Genomic DNA, 15543 nt, shown 5'->3' on the forward strand with positions numbered 1-15543 from the left:
CGTCCCTTCTCATTTTCTCATAAGTTTGAAAATTACTCATCTGCCTGTCAGAATGCAGTGATGCTGCAGAAACTTACATTGACGAGAATGAATTTTTATAAACCAAGAAACCAAACTGCAAGAAGTGTGAGCAGGACCTACCAGGTTTTTAAAACTTTGTTTCTCAGTAAGTCTATACAAGCCCTTTAGGTTCAGTATAAGGAATTAGGGGTTCTATTGATTATCATATATGAATATTCTCGAATTTTCTTTGAGAAGTCTTTTTGAGCAACAATAAATTTCTGTGCTACTTTTGTTGGGCAAACTTTGTTGGTTTTCCACTTGAGGCTTTGTCATTGAATTGCAGGCACCTTGTGAGATAATTTATAATGATTGATTTAGCAAGATTGATGTACAAAACCCAGTGTATTAAACCTGTAATTGCCTCTGCAGGCAGAAAAGTGTATTATCTTACACACAAGATGAGGTTCATTTGGAAATTAACCCACTATTTTATCAATATATGTCATATCCTAGGCCACAACCTTTCCATATTCAAGCACTAAAACCTTTACTGAAAATTCCTCATATAGAAATTTAAAGGCAAACCTTCATATCCACAGCAAAGATAAAATAGAAACCACAAAGTTTATTTGATCTTCAATGTCTTAACTTTATTAACATTATTTTCCTTCTCCATCTTCTCCTCCAACTGAGTTCCTGTATAACATCAACTTCATCTTTTACTTTTTACTGGTAAAAATTGATATGAATCCCATGAGGTTTTTATTTAATTCATAATTTACTTCTCTATATAGAAATACTGCTAGATGAACCTGATAAATTTTTTAATTCAAAGGAATGCATACTCAACTGCTGTTCTGTCTTTATGGATAGAGTGCTGAGAATAGTTGAGTAGAAAACATCCATTATAAGTCTGATTTTTATATTTATCTTATTGAATCTTAGGCTAGGAAATCCACTAATTGAATTCCTTCTCTGAATAAGACTAGAATTTGAGAAATTTACATTCAGTGGGGTTTGTCATATTTCAGATGTTACAAAACACAACAGGAAGCAGATATAAGATTGGAAATATGAAAAAGATAAATATCTCTTTTGATACGCTTTTTTAAAAAATGTTCTTCATAGTGTAAAAAATATTTAATGTCTTGATCTCTGGTTTTCTATCTCTTTTCCAAATATATTTCATTGTTAAATTTCCAAACACACAGGGACCTTGAAGAGATTGATGGTGTCACCCTATCAGTTTTTGGTTTTTTTTTTTTTGATATCAGCTTAAATATAGTGGGAAACTAACTTGTAGAACCTTACTTTCTGGGATTTAACAATTATTTTTAGTGTCATGTCAATTCTTCTTTTCTGTCCTATCCCTTTTATCTGAGTATAGAAATATAGGATCTTCTCTTGAGATGCTCCATTTTTGAATTGAACAAATATCAAATTAATTGAAAATGGAACCCATGTTAAGCAAACCCACTTAAAATCTATAAGAAAAGCTAGACATTTACAATATGTTAGGATTTTTAACTCTGCAAAATGTTTCATCATAGTTTCAGTAAAATACTGGATCTTAACTGTGCTTAAAGGATTAATTTTTAAAAATTAAATAAAGTATAATATTTCTCCTCTATTTTTTATAAACACATGTATGTAAGCACCTGCACGCTTTTCAAGTCAATGAGCTTAATTATTAATTAGATGGGTGATCAATGAGTAGTCAAGTTATGTCAAAGTACCTGTTTTCCTCCATCATCTGATCATTTAGGTAGTAGCATCCTTTCCTGAGTATTTCACTTTTTATATTTTGCTTGTTAATTTTAAATATACAAACCAAAACACAGGAAATGTTTGAAATGTAATAGGCAGAAACAATATAAAAAGTCATTTGACTTTAACATGGGTTTATTTTTCTTCAAGAGTGTATTGCAATGTATTCAATGCCTGTATTTTGTCATTTTACTCTTCTTGATCAATGAATTTAGGTTGTTTGGCATCATTATCTATGAAAATGGGATATCACATTCTTTTGATAAATGCAGAGTTCTTTCCTATTCATATGGTGTTGGCTTTCTTTCAAAACAAGAACCACTCAACACCGGGTGCCTTGCTAGCAATACTGACCTACTCAAATTACTCCAAGGACTTCCATGTGGATTCTGAGCTTCATGCTTGCTTTATTCAAAGTGTTTTTCCTCTTGGGAATGTCCTCATCAAATCTGTTTTATCCGGCTGTCTTTTGCTCATTACTTTGAACATTTTAAGCATCTTAAATATTCAGATCTCTTGAACTCCCTGTAAAACTACTAATTTTTAAAATAGAAAAGTGGAATAATCACTAATCAGAAGAGCAGACAATTTTTCAAAATTTGAATTTTCCTTGAAAAATTTTTTCTTATCATATGATTTTTAGAAGTCTTTTTTTTTCTTTGATATATTCACCTTTAAAGCAAGTATTTAATACACAAGGAGAGCTACTTCTGTGGAAGCTCTGAGAATCTGTCTCATTGGCAATTCAGAGTACTGTCACCTGCTTTTGCCCTCACATGACCTACATTTGTTATTTAACTTTACCTAAAACCAAAAATGGTGCAGTAACCAAGCCCAAAATATGAGCTTTATTGTCTTATGATTCTTCCATTAATTTATCCATCTACTCATATACAAGCAATAGCAGTTATTTTTAAAAAATCATTGCATTAATTTTGTTTTTGCAACTTAAAAATTACTATAGAATTTTGAAAATATACACAAAATGACACAATAATACAACCAACTTCCATATGTAAAAATTACAGATTCCCCAGATGTAAAAATAATCAAGATTTTGCCATGCTTCCTTCATTTGTTCTTTTACTTCTTTTGTGATTTGCTAAAAGATTTTAAAATAAGTGGCAGACTTCATGACAATTCACCCATGCATTCTCCAATATGCATATATGCAGATGTTTTCTTACATAATTACAATGCCATTTTCAAACTTTAAAAAGAAAACAACTTCTTAGTATCATTATGTTATGCACGCTTCCATTTCTATACTATTTTACAAAGTAGAATTGTTCATAAGTTAATTTGTCCACACTTTACTTTTGAATATCAGGTCTCCTAGGGCTTTCTAAATCAAGAGCTGGTCCTCCACACTTCCTTACCCCTAGTATTTTTCATGCCACTGACTTTTCACAGAAGCTAAACCAGTCCCCCTATTGAATGTCACTCATTTAGATGTGTGTTAACTACCTCTTAGTGTGATTTAATGTGTTGCTCTATTCCTTATAGTTCCTGTAAATGAAAGCTAATGACAGTCTTGATTAGATTTGAAGGGGTTTGTGCACTTGTTTTTACAAGAATGTTTCAAAAATGATATTATATGCTGCATGCTGTCTCACATAGAGAGAAAAGTGATACTTGGTTTTTCCACTTCAAGTGATTCTAAGATAGATCAGAGCTTTCAGGTGGGAGTCCATTGATCCAACCACGATAAAGTGCTCTATCAGTTATTCAACAAATTCTTTTATCCACTGATGATAATTATCTGAATCAATTATTTCATAAGGGATTGAAAAATCACATTTTCTAGATTTACTATTTTTCCACATAATATAAAAAATACCTCATTAACTTAGTTTATTTTATCATTAAGGAATATAACTCATAAAGGAAAGACATGATTAAATATTTGAACTTTTCTTTGGTCAGTTTTCTTACAAAGGGTTTGATGCCCCTGCTGTTTCCAATTGAGTCCTAGATGATTTTGTTTTCTGTTTGGTCATCTTCATCCCCTTATGTTTTTGAGTAACATTGTGAACACATGAATTTTCATATATTCAGTATATTACAATAAATTGCATTCATTACTATTTTTCAGTTCAAAGTGCTCAAATTTGGCTAGGAATTTTCTTCTATGTTTATTTCTGTGTTCCTTGGACAGAATCCATTTATCTTTGATAGTTATCCACTTTGTATTAAAGGTACATATTTTGAGTATATTTTGCAGCCCCTGTATGGAATCTTGCATTATTCCTAGAAGCTCTGATTTCCCTGTGGTATTTAGAGATCATGATCTGAGCACGAGGTGTGTTCATTATTATCGAGTTGTCATTGCTTCCAGGAATTACAATAAATAACTGTTTTTGAAAAAAGAAAAAAAATACCCAGTGTTCATGCTTATATTTTCAGTCAAATTTATATTGTCATACTTTATTCAACCTTTGGATTTTACAATTGGGTCCTTTTTTCTCTAAAGATGAATTTTATATCTTAACAAATTATTTATTTGCATTAATTTATAGCATACATTAACAAGTTCCAAAATTATAACATTGAAATCGCTACTCTCCCATCGACTACTGACTGAAATTCAAGATTTATTTGTAGTTCTAGTTTCTTTACAATATTTTCCACCAAGCCAACACACTAAAAGTAATATGTTCTAAAGTTGCTTAAAAAATGCTCATCTCTGTGTGATTTGTATGGCTAATGATACACAATTAAATTCTTCTAAAATTTTTAGATATCACTTTCTCGTGGTTATTAGAATCTATTTGAAGTGTTGTAAAGCACATAAATTAAAACCTAAACACCAACTTATATTTAAAAATTCCTTATTTACTTTCCTTCATCCTGTTGTCTCTTTTCCTTTTACCCTGTATAAGTAACTATTTTATTATTTTTATTTCAAGTTTCAGTGTTTTTATTAAAATTAAGCATATACATACATACATATCTTTATTTGCATATTTATATATAACTGATTTCTTTCAACAAAAATAACATATTTTACATACTTTTCTAGGCCTTATTTTTTCAACTATAGTATATAATGGAGATCCTGAAATCTGTGATAGAGACTTCTTAATTCCTATATAGTGTTCTATATTATTTCAAAGTGTCAAGGTACCATAATTTATTCAATTATTGTGCATTTCATGCACATCTGAGATGTTTTCCATCTTCTTCTATGAATAATTCCAGAACAGAACATTTGAGCCTTAGTCTTTTCATACATTTCCCAGGGAAACATGATCTAGATACTTACATATGGTGTTGGTCAGCTTTCCACCACTGTTACAAATATTTGCTTTTTGTAACAAATATTTGCTTTTTTTTTTGTAAAATTCAAGACAAATCAACATAAAAGGAGGAGAGTTTTATTTTGGATTATGGTTTCACAACTCTCAGTCCATGGTCACTTGGCCTGGTTCTTTTGGTCCTGTAGTGACATAGTAGGTCATGGCAGTGAGAGAATGTAGCACTGTTCACCTCTTGGCAGCAAGGAAACAATGATAAAGAAATAGAAGAATGACCTGGAGTCCCAATATCCCCCTGGAGGGCTCACCCCCAACAACCTAACTTTCTTCCACTTCTCCACTTCCCTAACAATTCCAGAAGTCCCCAATAGTACCACCAGTTGGCAACCAAGCCTTTAGCATATGAGGCTTTGGGAAACATTTAAGATTCAAACCATAGCATTCTGTCCCTTGTCCCCAAAGGTTCATGTCCATCTCCAACTCTTCAAAATCTTAACAGTTTCCACATTGGTCAAAAGTCCAAGTCTAAAGTTTCCCTGACAGAACTTTAACTGTTTTGTTGTTTCCTACAATAATGCAGCAGTGGAATGCACACTCTGTGACTCCAATGTCATAAAGGGGATGCCAGGCTTCCTTTGGTGGAGCTCTCTGTTACTTTCCTTGTAGTAGTGTCAACATTGCACCCTTGTCTTCTGTTTGCTGGTTTCCCTTTTGGTTGCATAGGCAAATTGTAGTTCTAAGACAACTTTCCAGGGACTTGGTTTGAATGGCACTTGGTTGTTTCAAAGGTTAATATCCAAGCATTTGTCATATTTATTTAGTAACAAACTCAATTTCCATTTCCTCTCTAGCTTTCCTCCAGATGGCTGGCTGAGCCAAAGCCCTTCTCCGTACTTCTCTGTATGTGATGGATGGTTTTGCCCTCCTTGTTGTTTGTAAGGCATTAAACAAAGGATGGTATTGAATTTCCTATTCCTTGAAATAAAATTATTTTTTTATCACTCTACTAAGAAGCAAAGATTTTATGAATGACCCTAAAGGGAAAATTTTAATTTCCCTCCTAGCTTCCTTTTAATTTTATCTTTCAATTTCCCCAGAATCTTGCACTGCAAAAAAAAAATACATTCTGAGTCTGACATATTATAAGTAGGAGATAGATCATTTTGAGGATGCTTTTCTTGATAAGCTCTGGATGGGAGAATACTTTTATAGGAAGCAAGAGGAAGACACACTGATCAACTGAATCTCTTCCCATTTTCTATCAGAGCACTTTATTTTTGCTTTGCTTTCCAATATTTCCTTCTCTTGGACTTGTTACAGAGAAGGGGAGGTGGGAAGCAATTAATAATTTTCCCTCTTTCTCTATAAAACCCTTATCTTGTGGCAGGCATGTTTCCTGAGTAAAAAGGAGAAAGATTGCTGTTTATTTTTGGCAACTAGAAGACAGAGTCTTGAGTCTGTTTTGTGCTCACAGCTTCATTCATGATAGGCAGTAAACCTAAACAGAAAGGAGCTCACAGGAAGATCCTCATAAACCAAACTGCCACGAGTGGGGGATGAATCCTGACCCTACCTCCATTCAAGGACAAAATGAGTTTCCCATGTATTTTAGAATCAGCTTTGCCTTACGTTTGATGTCAAGGATTAATCCCAGGAAGAACACGTGATAGTTAAACCATAAAAATAATCATATAGATCTTTCTTTACCAATTGAATAAGCATGGTATTTGAGAGACTAAAGCTCATTTATTTCTCCTCCACACGTGATTCTGTTTTGTATATTTCTTTGAAAAAATTGACCATATGTTCTTTTGAAGAACAACCAGAAGACTCATTGATGTATAAATCCGTTAAGCAGAGTTCATGTTTCATTAATTGAAATATAAATATTGAGAATATCTATCAAGGGAGAGAGCTAACCATCAATGATTAATATCAAACAGAAAATTATTTAACAACACACAATGTGATGTGTGAAATTGCAGTTTTATAGCATGAAAAGCACTTAAATATTAGGAAGGCATTGCTTTTGAAGATATTTATTGGTAATTTATAGAAATGTACTCTTTTTGAGCCCAGGTTGGTTAGTTTATACTTTGTGTATGAACCCTGTTTATATATTCTCATCTAATTTGAATTTTTATTAATCATAAATGTGTTTAACTTCACTGTTTGAATTATTGAAACCGTTATATATACCTTCAATAAACACTAAAAATTACAGGTAGTTATGTAACATCTATCATTTTTCTTCTTGATCATCAAATAATTGCACATGTATCAAAACAGACTTCCCCCAAAAATAGCTTCCTAATGCTTTGGGGCTTCTCCTGATATGTTAGTCATTTGATCTTGGCTATAATACTGGTAACTTTGATTATTTTCTAGAATAATTTTAGCATCATTAAGAAATTCACAACTTGTGTTGGCACTAGCACAGTTGACAGGTAACAGAACTATCAGTTGCTAGGTGTTTAGGTTAAAGCCTCTCTCAGCACAGAACTGACACAAAATTAAACCACCTAGGTTTGAGACAACCCTAAGCCAAAAGCACACCATGTACTTTATTCAATCACAAAACAAAGTCCCTTTGCATCTGAGTTCCTATACATTTTTGTAGGTCTGTCTCTAAGACATCCATCTCTAATCTGATTTTACAAGGTAAGAGTACCAGTGTTATGTCTCCAACATATGAAGATTGGCAAATGCCTAGATCATCTTCCTGCTATTTGATTCAGATATTTCATTAGCCATACAAGTAAACCACCCCCTAAGGTGAGGTAATATTCCTAACATGCACTGTAAACTGGGAAGCAATATATAAAGTTCATTAATGTAAAACTATTTTATTATTTAATTAAAAATCCAAAACCTTCTACTACTGATCTTTGTTCTGATACACAGTTAAGTCACTTGGAAAAGTTTGATCCTCTTAAATTTTGCTTGTAATCTCTGATAAGCAAAATCAGATAAGTCTTTAATTTAAGGCTAATTTGTCTTCACAGTCAAGTATTCTACCTGGTACTCTGAATTTTGGTAGGTTTTTTTTCCCCTATGCTGATTATGTATAGAGTCTAGTTTCAGCCCTGTGTGAACTTTAGGAATTGTCCCACCACACCTTTATGGTAGTTCTTCCTCAGATTTAGGCATATACGATCAGCACACTGGGCCTTGAAAGGGAACCCTCTTCTACTCCAGAGCTACTTGAATGTATATCTCTCTCTTCTCCAGCCCTCTATACTGTGAATCCTAGCTCCTTTGTTCTCCCTGACTTCTCCGCCCAGGAAGACCACCAGACTGATTTTTCCCCAGATGCTTTGTATCCTGAAAATTCTTTGCAGGCAATAGAAATGGGCAATTGTGGGACTAGCTTCAGTGTTTCCCTTCTGGCAGAGATAACTCTCCTGGGCAGTGTTGTCCAATGTCAAAAAAGCCATATATCAATCACCAGGTCTATTTTTTTTAATTTGAGATGGTAGGAAAATTCTAGTTTCTATTACTCCATTATGATAGAAACTCAGTCTCCAGTTTCCTTTTCGTGTTATATATATCTGTGAATATTTTCCTAATCAGTCAAATTTATCAATATTATTTTGCAACTTTTGCCTTTGGTGTTGTAGAAATCTTCCCCTGCTGTTGAATCACAGGTTTTCCTTCATTTCTTCTATGGTTTCCAAAATTCCATTTTTCATCTAGTCATTTTAATGTTATTAGGAATTTATTGTAAAGAATGAGGCAAAATGAAATCTTAATTTTTGTGTATGTGGTTATCTAGTTATTCTCAAAACATTTTTGAATAATTCATTCTTTCTCACTGTCAAAAAATGACTTTTTTATCATGTAATTTATTTCCTACAGTTACCATTAAGTCGTTTTCAAGATCTACAATTTTGATTCATTAATAACTGTGCATTTTCTGAGATCATTTATATGCAGCTTTTATTATTACAGGATTACAATACAATTCAATCTTAGAGTTTTAGTCTGTATCCTGTTTTTGTTTGTTTTTTATTTTTTATACAATTTCCCAAATAACTTTCATATTATTTGTTTCATGAATTTTAAGTAATGTAAGCATTTTCATTTATTGGTCAACCATTGTTGAATACTTTACATCAGATAAATTCTAGCATGATAAAAATAAATTTGAAGGTTGCTATTCTTTTCCTATTAACTATTAAGTTGATTAACATCTGGATTGATTTTGTTAGTTTGAATGTACCGATCTGCAAAATTATCTAGGACCATCATAGTGAGGAAGTGGAAAGAATAAGAAGGTAATTTTCCTTTGATTAGAATCTCATCAATACCCCTATCCCTTAGTTTCTGGTAAACACCATCCTACTCTCAGCTTATGAGTTGAATGTTTTTTTAGGTTCCAATTACAGATGAGACCATGTAGTATTGGCCTTTCTGTGCCAACTTTATTTCACTTGACAAAATGTCTTCCAGGTTCATTCATGTTTTCAAAAACTCAGGATTTTCTTTTTATGACTGAGTAGTATTTCATTGTGCATATACACTACATTTTCTTTATCCATTCATCTATTGATAGACATTTGGTTTGTGAGAAATAGAAAGTTGGGTGGTGTGTTTTCAGAATACAGTATATAGTTTTAAATGTAAAGGTACTGGGCTTGTCAGAAAAATAGAAGAGGGGGAAATAAAACAGAGTAGTTACCAGCTCTTAATACCTTTATGTGGCAGATTTGTAGTCCATATAAACAGGAAGGGAGGGAAAGAACCAGCCTGACCAACAGAGATAAACTGACTATGTGCCAAAATGCATTCATCCCCAAAGGTCTTCCTGCTACAAAAGAACAAACGGAAGTGGATACAATTAAAGCAACATTTCTTTAAATAATCCAATAGGAATCAGTAAAACCTGGATAACGTTTGGGGAAGATTGTGTACCTCACAGTACTCAGCCAATGAGAAATCAAGGGAGGATCCTTGTGCAAAAGGGTAGATATGATGCTGATCATATCAGGCTCTGGTGGTGCCTGCTCCCCAGATGCCCAATCTCTCAAGGCCACCATTAAAGCTTCACCGTCACTGTACTTCATGTCTCTGAGCCCATTCTTTGGGTTTGGGGAGGTGAGAATGTTTCTCACAGTTGATTCCATAATGTTGGCTATTGTGAATGGTGCTGCAATAAACAATATCTCTTTGACATACTGATTTCCTATCCTTTGAATATAATATTATGATGGTTTGAAAACTATATTCTCACCACACATACATACACAAAAATAGTGAGATAATGCTTATGTTAATGAACTTGATTTAGTAGCCCTTTAACTGGGGGTATTTTCCTTAAGGGAACTCTACAGATAATCTCTCTTTCCTTCCAACGATTTTTAGTCTATTTATCCAGAAGTTTAGTTGACAATGATATTAACCAGGTCGTCTTTTTACCCCCCCTGCATGTGATTCTCCACTAAAAGAAATGAATGAGTCACAAGCCAGCTGCTTTAATTCTTTCCTTCCTACTATTTCATTTCATTATGAAATAATTAAGCAGTATTAATTTTTCTCTTAGGAAAACTTTAGCCATATAATTTATATACTCATAATAATTACAACAATTAATAAGTAAAATCATTATAATTTATCATTATTCTACTTTCTAAATAATGTGCTATAGTTGAGATTTTTGTATGGAGTTGAGTCATTAGAGTGTATTTTATATTTTATTTCCAATGTCATTTTATCATATTGTTACTAGGGAACAAAAACTATGCCATTTTACATTGTAGATTTCACTGAGGATTCTTTGTGACTTTGTATACAATCAATTTTTGTAAATAATTTGTAGGTGTTCTTTTAAAGAGATTATCTCTGTAGGCTACAGAGGTTAATATAGAGTGTGATATTAACTTTAGTAAAATAACTTCCAGATTCTCTACCTCTACCTTATTAACTTTCTTCTCTGATTATACATTGCAATTGCCTGGGAGGTTTTTATAAATCAATAATGCCTGGAGCCCACCCATACCAATGAAACTAAATTCATGAAGGTGAGGCCAGGTATTTGGGCTCCCCCCAAGTGATGTTGATATCACTGAGGTTTTATCATCACTGCTCCATATCATATTTTGAAGGAGTCTTTTTTTGATTATTTTCATTTTGGTTACAAACCCAGAAAAGCACATTAAAGTCTCCCACTAATTTTATGTTATGGTCAATTTTTTCTTGTCTGTCAATCATTTTTCCTTAAATATTTCAGCACTGTTATGTGATTTAACAGTTATATCTTTGTCTTTATCAGTTTGGAATGATATAACAAATTACCATAGACTGGGTGATTTATTTGTCAACACTTTGGAGGCCGGAAGTTGAAATCAATGTTCTTACTCTATAAATTCCATAAGGCATTATCATTGATATCATTTTCCATAATTAATATTCTTTAAAACAAATCCATCATGATTGCTTTCCATGAACTCTTTCACCTCCAGGTTTGTAACAAGGATCAATTTTCTGTTTCCTGAAGTCTATTTTCTTTGTTGTGTTTCCCGGTAATCAATTTTAGTATTAAAGTCTCCAGCATGGTCAGGTAAGGGCCTTCTCCCAGGTTGTAGACTATCAATTTCTCTTTTATCCTCACATGGTAGAAAGAGAACTAGAGAGTTCTCTGAATTTTTTTTAAGGGCACTAATCCCATTTATGAGGGATCCACTAACAAGGACTAATCACCTCCTAAAGGTCTTACCTCATAATACCATCACTTTGGGGATTAGTGTTTCAACATATGAATTTTGAAGGAACACATTTAGTTCATGACAATCTTCATTACAGAGAAATCATTCATAAAAAATATGCAGATTTTCATGATGCAATGTTTTATTTTTAATCATATCTTTTATTTGGAGAGAAGATATTTGAAATCTTCCTTTGAGTTGTGTGTTTTACATTTCTTCATTTTTCTTTTAAACTTCCTAAATTACTTTTCTCTATGTACACTTCCCTGAAATAATTTTTAGATGGATTTTAATTTTTAATCCTATCTGCCCATCTTTTTTTTCTTATGAGTAATGTTTTTGATTTATATTGACTGTTTTACCAGATATGCTTCTTTTCCTTAACTTTCTACAATTAATTACTTCACGTGTTGTCTTGTTGATTTCATCTCTTTTGGTGTTTGTGTTCTGGCTTTTTTTCTTTTCTTATTGGAACTCTTGTTGATTTGGAAAAGAGAAATGTTAATAACAAGGAGGACAAAGTTTAAGTTTATATAAATGATTTTTCATAATTACAGACTATGTCATTTAAACCAATCTACCAGCAGAAAACATCTAGAAAAAAAAACTGGGCCAAATTTTAATAATAAAATAAAATGAAACATCTGGAAAGTTCCTAAGGCAGTGGAGATTCATTGCTTTGGGGATCATTTTTTCCCTTACCGTACCTACTGATCTTAGAAGATGTGGCTGAGGCTGAAAAGAAGTTATCAATAGAACTGAGATTCAGGGAGACAAAAATGAGAGCTCAACTCTCATCAAGAAGAGGAAGTGATGAAGGACCGTACCTCAGATGCAGACACAAAGAAGAAAGAGACTGTCTCAGGAGCTCAGGACTGGCCTTCCTTCAATAATCATACTGACTTGTGAAACCTTAATTTTCTCTATAAATTTCGTAAGGCATTATCATTGATATCATTGTCCATAATTAATATTCTTTAAAACAAATCCATCATGATTGCTTTCCATGAACTCTTTCACCTCCAGGTTTGTAATAAGGATCAATTTTTTGTTTCCTGAAGTATATTTTCTTTGTTGTAGGTTTCCTGGTGATCAATTTTTAGTTTTAGAGTCTCTGAAAATATCTTTTCATCCTCATTTTTACAAGGTATGTTTGCTGGGAGCAGACTTCTAAGTTGGAGGCTATTTTCTGTCAGCAACTTTGGGGATACTGTCTTATAATCAGACTTCTAGTGTTGCTTTTGAGAACCCAGATGATAGGTTATTTCTTCTTGTTGAGTGTTTTTTTCTTTTTGAACTCCTTAAAAAATTCCCTTATATCTTTGCCTTTTGACAGTTTTACTATAATCTTATTAGATGTTTTGTTTATATTTCTCTTGCTTGGGGTTTGTAGTCTTTATTAACTCCATGGCTCAATATCTTTTGCAAAGTGAGAAAATGAACAGCTGCTATGTCTTCAAATATTGGTCTTCTCATTCATTTTCTGTCTCATGCTAGGATTACAGCTAAATATATATTTAGGCCTTCATGAAACATGACTGTATTAGTCCATTTTCTGTTAGTGTAACAAAATACTTAAGGCTGGATTCTTATAAAGATATGTATTTAGCTCACAGTTTATAAGGCTGAAAGTTGAGGATTGGGTGGCCCCATCTGTTCAGTCTCTGGTGACAGTTCCCTTGGCTGAGTCACATCATGGCGGAGATATGGAAAGTGAACCAGCTACATGCAGAAGAGGCCATGCTTAGGGGTTGCCTAGCTTTATAACAACACAATCTCATGACAAACATCACTCTGTAGGATCAGCATTAATCCTTTCTGAGGGCAGTGTCCTGAATTCATTAATAATCTGGCATTGGACCCAACTTCATCAAGGTTCTGCCACTTCAACATCATACCATGGGGGACCAAGACTTCAGCACAAGAACCCTTGGGGCAAAAACCACACTCCAACCACAGTGATGGTCTATCTATCTGTCATGATTTTTCTCTATATTACTAATTTGTGTGTCATGCATATGTGTGTGTGTGTGTGTTCCTCATTCTACTTCTAATCACATGTTTGATATTTTATATGAAAGTTTTATAAATACATTATGGTTTAATATGATGCTATTGTTTTGCAGAGGAGAATTATACTTGCTTCCTACAGATAGCTAAAAGTTCTAAACACGCAAAATCAGACTCATGCAGCTAAAAATTGACATGAGTCAATATTTGAGCTGGAAGATATTGTTTCAACCCCTTGCTTTTAATACCAACACCATATATCTTCCCTTCAAGTACATGGTTCAGAATGAGATATTCACTAGTGAGGTAATTCCTAAATCCTGGATACATGAAAAATTCTTTGTGACCTCTTTATAAGAGAACAACAGTTTGTTTCCATCTCAAATTTTTAGATCACTACTTTTGTTTAGCTAATTCTATAAAGATGTTCATCTATTACTTAGATATTAGAAAAAGAGAGTCCTGAGGTAGCCTAGTGTCTTTACCTCTGTAAGTCAACTTAAAAAGGAAGCCTGATGGGATGTTTTGTTGATCTCTCTCTCTCTCTCAAACACACACACACACACACACACACACACACACAACTTACTTTTTAAATTTCATATCTTTATTTAATCTACAGATATGTTGTTATGGTTTAGATATGAGATGTTTCCCTAAAGCTACCATGAGAGAATGCAAGAAATGTTAGAGGTGAAATGTTTGGGTTATGAGACCTTAATTTATTCAGTCCATTAATCTCCTGATGGGTGGTGATAGTACACCCGTAGGGTGTGGCTGGAGTAGATGGGTCATTGAGGATGTGCCTTTGGGGTTTATATTTTGTCCATGATGAAGAAAGTCTCTCTGCTTCCTGATTGTCAAGTCTGAGCTGCTTTCTTCTGGCACAGTCTTCCACTGTGAACACCTCACCTTTGGCCCAGAGCAGTGGAGCCATCTGTCTATGAACTGAGACCTGTGAAACCATAAGCACTAAATAAACTTTTCCTCCTTTAAAATTATTATCATCAACTCAGTAACTCTGAAAGCTGAGGCAGAGGATCTCGAGTTCAAAGCCAGCCTCAGCAAAAGCGAGGTGCTAAGCAACTCAGTGAGACCTTGTCTGTAAATAAAATACAAAATCGGGCTAGGGATGTGGCTCAGTAGTTGAGTGCCCCTGAGTTCAATCCCCAATCCCAAAAATAATAATAATAATAATAATTATTATTATTATTATTATTATTATTATTATTATTATTATTATTGTCAGGTCACAGTGGTGAAAAAGCTGACATGTGAAGCAGCTTTTGCAGTGGCGAAAACCTAAATCATGTGTCTTAGTATTTTTTTTAATAAAATTTGTTTCTCATTATAGTGAGCCATTTTTGTCTGTTGATTCAGAACTCTATCAAGTATAAAGTTTTCTTCTATCCTTGAATACAGCTTCTATTTCATTTATATCACTTTTTCACTTAGGGACACTAATTACTCATAGGTGGCATTTCTATTTTCTGGCCTCTGAGAGATATTCCTCAGCTTCATTTTGTGATATACATTTCTTGCTGTGGTACTTCTGTCATCTAAAGTGACTAGGTAAATATTAATATTGCATGTTTTATTCAACATATTCCATATACATGATTAAATAAACCTATTATTACAGGACAGTTTACAAAAAAATAATGAGTTACTGCCCCAGTCCCTCACAATCTTAATTCTGTTTCCATAAGAATCACACATTTGAGTCATTTATACTACAGTTCTTCCTATGATTATAAATTTCCTTTGTGTACCCAAATAATACAATGAAATCTTTATTTAAT

This window comes from Marmota monax, unplaced genomic scaffold (assembly GCF_021218885.2).
Source record: "Marmota monax isolate L192 unplaced genomic scaffold, Marmota_monax_Labrador192_F-V1.1 WCK01_AAM20220418_F8-fsc00015, whole genome shotgun sequence".
Lineage (NCBI taxonomy): Eukaryota > Metazoa > Chordata > Mammalia > Rodentia > Sciuridae > Marmota > Marmota monax.